We start from the raw sequence: 9,321 nt of genomic DNA, 5'->3' as shown, positions 1-9,321 counted from the left end.
AGTAAATGGGGTCAGGACACGGGAGTGCCGAGAGCCCTTGGCCTGCCGGGTCGAGGGGGACGGGAGCCTGGGCCGAGGCGCGCTCGGGCAGTGGGTGACAGTAGCAGGTACAAAGGGGAAGTCTCGGTTCTGGACAAGGACTAGGGATGGTCCGAGGAGCGATGGACTCTGGAAAGAATGAAAAACAAACTTTTCCGCGTCTTCTAGAAAAACCTACTTCTCTCGGGGCCTCCCAGCTTGTTTAGGTTTGGAGGGTCATTGTATTGGCTTATACACATTTCCTGCAAACACAGTCGTGGTTTTTGACTCAAACCGTGAATCTACACCACTTAGCAGTTATGTTCTGTGAAGTGGAGGAGCCCGTTTCCGAAGGTGTAAAACAGTTCTCATACAAAGTTGCAGTTTTATGCTTTAAACAGAGAAGTCTTACGAGGGAAACGCCTGACAGTTCTTAAACCCATATATTTAATGACAAATCGAATTAGAGGAGAAATTAATAAAATTGAAGATAGCATTTATCTAACCACCAAGAGGAACATACTGGGAAAATAGCTCACTTCCTGTCCTCCATTATCTATTCAGTGTTATGCTCTTTAATAGTTGAAGACCATTGATTGTTAATGTCCCTAGGACCTGGGATGGAAATAAGACAACGGAGACTAAAAGTTTCGTTGGGGGTCATCTTGGCTCAGGATATTTAATGGGTTTCCAGACATCAATTCCTGCTTAAGTTATTCTGCCTACATCTTTTTTCCAAACAGATCCTGATAATGATGGTAGCTCACTGTGACTTTTTACCATTGTCAGTCATGATGCTCTTTACATTCAGGATCTTGGTCACCACCAAAACCATCAGATAATAGATCCTATTATAATCGCCTTTTGTAGGTCAGTTAAAAAAAAAAAAAAAAGCTTAGGAGACCAAGCATCCTACTGAAGCTGGTGTGCTAATCTGCCTGAGCACCTTGAAGACAAGACAACAAAACACCCAACCTATGGCCAGTTAGGGTAACTGACACCTGAGTGTATGTGCCTGCTCAGTGGCTCAGTCACATCCCACTACCCCATGAACTGTAGCCCTCCAAGCTCCTCTGTCCATGGGATTCTCCAGGTAAGAATACTGGAGTGGGTTGCCATTTCCTCCTCCAAAGGATCTTCCCCACCCAGGGATTGAACGCCCGTCTTTTGCATTCCTGCATTGGCAGGCCGATTCTTTACCACTGTGCCACCTGGGAAGCCCACAACTGACACCTGTAAAGGTTTAAAATATTATACTTGAGGAAAGTCATAGAACAAGTTCAGGAGCAACCTCAAGGCTAGAACTCAAGCCTTAGGACTCAAATTTCACAGACATTCCACTATAAAAGCATTAATACAAAATCTTAATATAGAAATTTTGTACCATAATAGAGTTCAGAATTTCTGCCATTATTATAGCATAATGGATGGCAAAGTCCACAGGATTGAAAATGCCATTGACACAATGAAAATTGAACATCGTTGGATTGCTGAGTGCTATGTCAGCAAGGCATCCTTTGCATGAACAGCCTATAGGCTAAAACCTAAGTGGTCAATATAGACAAACATTCAGATTGAAACTCAGTGAATTACAAACACAACAAATCAACTGAACACAGCAGATCTTGTCAGACTCATGAATAATTAAATATATTTTTACACTAGTACGAGGTTGGTATTCACAGGCCTTAAATCGGAAAGGGCATTAGTTGAAGAATTGTAACCTCAGTCTTTTTCAGCGGGAAACATTGGCGGTGATAAGATGCAAAGTAATGAAAATGTTGACAAGCTAATGAGAATTTTTAGGAGAAGTGTTTCACACATAGGGGCCAGCTGATTCGAAGATATAGAGTAAAATCTGGGCAAAGTACACAAGTGGAAAGTTGGGACATAGGCTAGCACTAAACAGATGAAGGAACCTGATTCAGGCCAGGCCAATGAAAGCACCACATGGCCCAGCCACAGTGATTGGTTCAGCTAGGAGGATGTGATATACGCTGAGCCAATTAGAGTTGGCCCTGGGTCTTTGGGGAAAGAAGTGCTCCCCTTCTTTAGTTTGCTGAGCTGGTACGATAATATCTAGAGCTTCTGTCTTTCCACTGCTTGAGTGAAGAAAAATAAAGCTGAGAAATGTAAAACAACATCTTTTGTCCTGCTGCCAAGGCCTTTTCAGCAACTCAAGTTGGTAATGTCCTTGTTTTCTTTGGTCATTCAAATTGAGTGACTGCTGCTCATGACTGAAACAATTCTAAAACATCATTGTCTCCCTGTTCCCAAAATTCATTAGGTTCATTCTGAATTCATGATGTTCCCTTTTCCTCTGTTCTCTTCCTACTACGTGGATTTTTCCAGTCTTTCTTCTCCATGATGCCGTCCAAGATTGCTTCCCACCACCACCAATGAAGTACATCCAGATGGTTCATGCCCTTCTGTTGTTACCGGTTTTGTGTCATTGCCCTCCTGCTTCCCCTCTTGGCTTAGTTACCGTTATGCAGCCTCCAGATGACCTGAGACAAGATGGGATGCCTTTGTCATATGTTCTCACAGCGCCATCCCTCTTCCCTTCATGGACCTTATATTTGTGAATTGCTTATGCCATCCAGCACACAGCGTGGAGACAGAGTGGGTGGTTAAAAAGGGGAGTCCTGGATCCAGACTCTCTGGACTTGGGCAAATGTCTTAACTTTTCTATGCCAAAATTCCTGGATCCATAAAAAGAAGAAGCCCTTCATAGAGTGTGATTGTGTTTATATAGAGTACAAAACTATGGCTGATGTGCATTATAAGTGATTGCTGCTATTATTTTTGTGCATGTGAGTGTTTAGTATCTGTTTCTCATCTCACATTAGATGTGAAGTGAGAGGTCTGTTTTTGCTTACCATTTTACACCTAAGACACAGTGCTTTGTCCAAAAGAGCAGCCAAGAAATCAGATATTAAATATTTGGGCAATTGCCTCTTTCCAAGTGGCCTGGAAGCTCCTAGAGGGAAGGTACCTTGTCTTTTGTATTAAAAAAGATCTCATCTGGTCTCAGGCACTGTGCCTGGCACATTCATCTCTCTCCCTTTCCCCTCATTGCTGAATAGGTTATTGCACCTCATTTGAAATGCAAAGACTAGTAAACATTTGGCTGTCAGGGGGAAAACATTTTCCTAGTTGTAGACTTCAGTTTAAAGCCAGACTGGCTTCTGAGGGTTATATTTCAATTGTGAGGAACTTTATGACAGTCTTTTCCCTTTTACATCATGTATACAGCAAATACTAAAAACATGCTTTGCACCAGATGCTGTGTGAGGTACCAATGGTCCTAAAATAAGAGGAGGCAGTCACAGCATTCTGCTGTGCTCTGTGTTTCTAGTGTGGTGGTCATTGGCATCACTGTGGATGTCTTCACTACTTTTTGCATGCAGTTAATATAAATTAGGATAAGCAAACTTTGGAGTGAATTTCTACAATGAGAAAACTACCTCTAAAGCCATGAATGTGTTTATGGGTGGTTAAGATTCCCTAAGTCTTTGGAACAATTGACTTATTTTGAAGTGCCAATTGAAATGCCATTGAAGGACTTTTAAACTGGGCTAGAACATAATTTGATTTCAATTTGCTAACACATTTTGATTAACTGAAAGAAGAGATGACTATAGCTGGCTACTGTGTGGGGAAAGAGGGTTGACAGAAAGCAAAAGTGCTCTATGGGAGGCCAGTTAGAAATCTGTGGAGAGAGAGTCCCAGAGCTCCTGGGAGCCTGGGTTTAGGTAAGGAACAGCAATGGAAAGGGGAGAAGCAGACAGACTGCAGATGTTTTTGGAGGTTGTCTGGGATGAGGGACAAGGATGAGTCAAAGATAAAACCCAGGTTTCTGACTAGAATGAAAAGGAATGTCATTTTTCTTACGATAGAGAATGCTGAAGGAGAAGGTGCAGGTATAGGTGGTTGAGAAGAAATGAACTTGATTTCAGAAGCTGAGTTAGAAATAACCATGGAACAACCTGTAAAGATTATGTCAGATACCAATCTGGGGCTCAGAAGAGATGTCTGGGCTGGAGGTAAGTCTAATTAACATAGAGAAAATAACAGAAGGCATGTGGTTATGGATGAAATTATGACAAATTAGTACATTTGTCATCAAGATGTGAGGAGCCAGTGAACCTGCAAGTGACGGTTATTAGAAGAGTAGGAGTCAGGTTGAGCGGCTTCCCAGGTGGCTCAGTGGGGAAGAATCCACCTGCCAATGCAGGAGACGCAGGTTTGATCCCTGAGTCAGAAACATCCCTTGGAGGAGGGCATGGCAACCCCTTCCAGTATTCTTGCCTGGAGAACCCAATGGACAGGGGAGCCTGGCAGGCTGCAGTCCATAGGGTCGCAAAGAGTCAGGTGTGCCGGAGCACAGCACTCGTTCAGGTTGAGGGCCCAAGAGCTTTGGAAAGGAGGAAGTCATCCATCCATTAGATTGAAGAAATTAACAGGAGATGGCCTCCACTGTCTTAGTAGACAGGAATAGAAGCTCCATTGCTCCCAAGGGGTTTTGACTGCTTTCTTTATTGCCATGGCCCTCAGAACAGTAAGGCTCTTAGAAGGCTCAATATTTGTTGAAAGGTTGACTGAAAGGATAAGATTAGAAGAACTCCAAGTATAAACTCTCGTGTAAGCGAATCGTTGTTCCAATAGCCTAATCAGATTTAGAACAGGCTTTCTTTGGGGGCACTTGCATTCCTTCCATGTCCATAAACACTGTTTACAGTAGAGGAAAGATGTATGCCTCCTCACCAGATCATACCCAAAGGGGTGCTCCCAGCCCATGTCTGATCGCTTGCATAGCTTTAACAACCTCCCGACAACCGCTGCCACCTGGTGGAAGGGCAGGGATTCACAAGTGATGCCTGGAATGAGACTTCCCTCAGGCAGAGGCGCTTTTAAGTCTCCTTTGTGGTGCTGCTCTTCCAGAAAACTGGCAACCATGTGGTTCGTTGAAAGCAAGATTGACGTGAACTCTCTCACTGTATAGTTTTGTCTCCAGTGAATGTTTAGGGTTCTACTCTTGCATTTCTTCTCAGAAAAAAGGGTCAGCAATTTAAAAATAAATTTTAAAAAATAAAGAAAATAGGGTCAGACAGCCAAATTAAGGGTGATAGTAATAAGGCCACGTGAGCAGATCCTCCTACTGGTGGCTGTGGTGCTGTGTGCCCTGAAAAGTACTGTACACACGCCAGTCATCACCTACCATCGCCAGTGGTCCGAAAGAGGCTGTGAGGAGCTGACAGCTTGGGATGCTCTACGTACCCATTCGATAAGCCTTTCAAGATCTCCATGAGCTAGATGGTGGTGGTGGTTTAGTCGCTAAGTCATGTCTGACTTGTGACTGCATGGACTGTAGCCTGCCAGGCTCCTCTGTCCATGGGATTTCCCAGGCAAGAATACTGGAATGTGTTGCCATATCCTTCTCCAGGGCACCTTCCTGACACAGGGATTGAACCTGGGTCTCCTGCATTGTAGACAGATTTTTTTTTACCAACTGAGCTATGAGGGAAGCTCAGTAAGTGAATTCAAATGTTTCAAGAGTACAAATTGATTCAAATGATTACAAGTGATTTCTGCTGTTTTTGATGGAATTCTGATTCAACTGAAACAATGATACTGTGGATGTTTCCATTTTAAGCACACTATATTTGTTGCTGTTTGAACTTTATTTTTAAATAAAAAGGACAATTTAAGATAGCTTACTTCTTCAGCCATTTAGTTGAAGTCACTTATAATAAGTTTCAGCTATTATGATTCCTATAGGTTATAACAACTTTTTAAAAGAGCTGTTGATATTATGTCTAAGAACAGAGCATGAGACTTTTCTATGTTTTTAATATTTTAAATTAAAGCACACATTCAGAACTTCTAATTTTTAATTAAAACATACATACAGGCATAAACCTTAAGTGAATTGTCACAAAACAGGCACACCTGTACAACCACCACCCAAGTGAAGAAATAGGACATAACCAGCATTCCTGAAGTCCTCGCCCATGCTCCTCCCAACCCCTCTCCCCCCTCAAACCCCTACACTGACTTCTAAATCAATAGCTTATTTTTGCCTGGGTTTTCTGTTTGTGTTTATCTAAATAAAACCATGCAGTGTGTAACTCTTTTTTGTGTGGCTTCTTTTGCTCAGTATTATAAGATTCAGCCATGTTGCTCAGAAAATCTGTAGTTTGTTAGCTTTTGTTGCTATACAGTATTATGAAGATATCACAGTTTATATAAAAATTCAACACTGATGGATATTTGGTTGGCTTTCATCTTAAATGTATTACCAAAAAATGCTTCTATGAATGTTCTTGTATGTGTCCTTTGGTGAACATGCACACACATTTCTGTTGGATATACATCTAGGTATAAGTTGCTGGATCATAGGGTAGGCATGTTTTCAACTTGGGGTGATAATGCTAAACTGGTTTGTAAAGGGGTCATACTAACTTACACTCACCTGTTGCTTCACATGGCTCAGTGGTAAAGAATCCACCTGCAGTGAAGGAGACATAGGAGACGCAGTTTCAATCCCTGGGTTGGGAAGATCCCATGGAGAAGGAAATGGCAACCCACTCCAGTATTCTTGCCTGGAGAATCCCATAGTCAGAGGAGCCTGGCTGGTTACAGCCCATGGGGGTCACAAAGAGCCGAACACGACTGAAGTGGCTTAGTACATCAAGCTTTTTAACGTTCGCCTTTTGGTAAGTATGCCATATATAACTTAATAAAGTGAAAGAAAGTGAAGTTGCTCAGTCATGTCTGACTCTTTGTGACCCCATGGACTGTAGCCTATCAGGCTCCTCCGTCCTTGGGTTTTTTCCAGGCAAGAGTACTGGAGTGAGTTGCCATTTCCTTCTCCATATAACTTAATAATGCTTATTAAATATTTTTGGTACTGAGTCCACATCACCCTGTTTCATTGTAAGCCCATCTCAGTAAGGTCCATGTCCCAACTAGTATAAAAGCAATAACATAGACATGTGACAAGTACATGTGAATCATCTAGCAAGAAAAGGATCCATCCACTCTCTCCTCAAAATAAAACAAGACAGAGGAATGAATAGTCAGTGCCTATAAGCAGTAACAGAAAATAACCAGCTTTTTAAAAAGTAAAGTGTGAGTTGTAGAATAATTGAATATGACAGTTACGTTAATCTAATTCAACTGCCTTGGAGCCGGGAGAGATTAAATGATTAAGACCCATATCAGTTGCGGACAGAGCCAGAACTAGAATTCTAGTCCCTACATCCCTGGTCTTTTATAGGGTACCTAAACTTTTATTCAATGTACTTTCTTAAGTCTAAAATTTCGCTTTGAACTCAATTCCTTAGAGTTCAGATTAATTTTGTAAGTGCACTTAGTTAACCATGAAAGAACACTCTGTCCACATGTTGTAATTATATAGCCATGCTTTCTCTGACTAATTAGAAGACAACAACACTGAAATCCAATCCCAACAGAACATGCCATCTGGCTATCACTCTTCAGAAAGACAAAAGCAGTCTGTCTAAATTCTCACTACTGTCTTCACCAGCAAGTCAAGACTAAGAGTTTTATAGAGCAATTCATGCAAATACTGTGCTGTCTTCCTTTGAGGACTCAAGGGGGGTTGAGGGCTAGCTCCATAATGTGGTGACTTTCTTGTAGGAAGATTTCACTACTGACCCACAATCAGTAGACTGTGAACCTCAAGTTATAGCTCCACACTGATCCTTGTACATTCATCCAGAACTTCTAGATTAAAAATGGCACACAATTGCAAATGTCTAGCCTTTCTCTACTGACCAAAATATAGCTAATTTATCCCTACGATGTTCATGGTTTGAGTTTCTGCTTCCCTTGTGGCTCAGCTGGTAAAGAATCTGCCTGCAAGGCGGGAGACCTGTGTTTGATCTCTGGGTTGGGAAGATCCCCTGGAGAAGGGAAAGGCTACCCACTTCAGTATTCTGGCCTGGAGAATTCCATGGACTCTATAGTCCATGAGGTTGCAAAGAGTCGGACACAACTGAGTGACTTTAACTTCACTAGTAGCATCAGCAAACCATCTATAGGCTAACTTTCACCATCTTGGTCTGGGAAATATAAGTTCTCTATATCACTGTGGTATTAACTTAAGGTACTGTATCTCTTAAATCAATCCCAAATGAAATCAACCCTGAGTCTTTGTTGGAAGGACTGACGTTGAAGCTGAAGCTCCAATAGTTTGGTTACCTGATGCAAAGCACCAGCTCATTGAAGAAGACTCTGATGCTGGGAAAGATTGAAGGCAAAAGGAGAAGTGGGTAGCAGAGGATGAGATGGTTGGATGGCATCATCGACTCAATGGAGATTAATTTGAGCAGACTCTGGGAGATAGTGGAGAACAAGGGAGCCTGGCATGCTGCAGTCCATGTGATCGCAAAGAGTTGGACATGACTTAGTGACTGAACAACAACAGTCCCTTAAATCAAAAGCCCCCAAACAATAGCCCACAGATGTGTTTAGTTTAACCAGTGCAGTGTTTAGAAGCTATTTGAATTAATGACAACCTTTGAAATCTAAAGAGTTCACATAAAAATTTAGATGATAAGCCTCTCTTGAAATACCAAAAGCTCGAGCCATTCAGAGATCTTGTTGACTGGGGTGGCTTTGTTCAATGGGGACATATCTCCCTAATTTACCAGCCTCCTATCCAGGCCTCTTCACTCCTTTATGCTGCCTTCCTTTCATAGGCACTTGAACTGACTCCTGCCCTAATCAAATAACATCAAGGCCAGGTTTCTGCCTGGAATTCAATGCCAGGGCATTCATTGGCAGCAACTTGAAGAATCTCAATAAAAGTTGCATATAATTCCAGTCCCCTGTAGGGACTTCTGGATCGCCCAGCGCTGTCCTTTGCCATGCCCTTCTCTGGGCTGGGTACTGGCATAACACAGAGCTTCACTGGCACACAATGAGGCTGCATTCATTCAGGGAGAGCTAGGACTTCCGCTATGCCCCAGCTACCTAATTCTCATTTGTTTTTTTTTCCCCCTTCAAGTACTTGGGCAGAAAAAATGCTGAGTGATGTAGTTTAGCATTCTCCAATCTGCAGAAAATTCAGTTGCCAAGATTTGCAAGTTTGGCTTTTCTTCTATGCATCTGTATTTTATCCCCTATGAGTCAGTGCATTCAACAATGATATTTAAAATTCAATAAATAAAGGCAAGTGAAATTACAGAAATGGATCATCACTTCTATGGAAAACCAACTAAATAAATGTTTCGCTCAAAATGCCAAGCACCTGGGGACTTTAATAAAATGTTG

This window comes from Bison bison, unplaced genomic scaffold (genome assembly GCF_000754665.1).
Source record: "Bison bison bison isolate TAMUID 2011002044 unplaced genomic scaffold, Bison_UMD1.0 scf7180017864458, whole genome shotgun sequence".
Lineage (NCBI taxonomy): Eukaryota > Metazoa > Chordata > Mammalia > Artiodactyla > Bovidae > Bison > Bison bison.
This window is presented reverse-complemented; position numbering follows the sequence as displayed.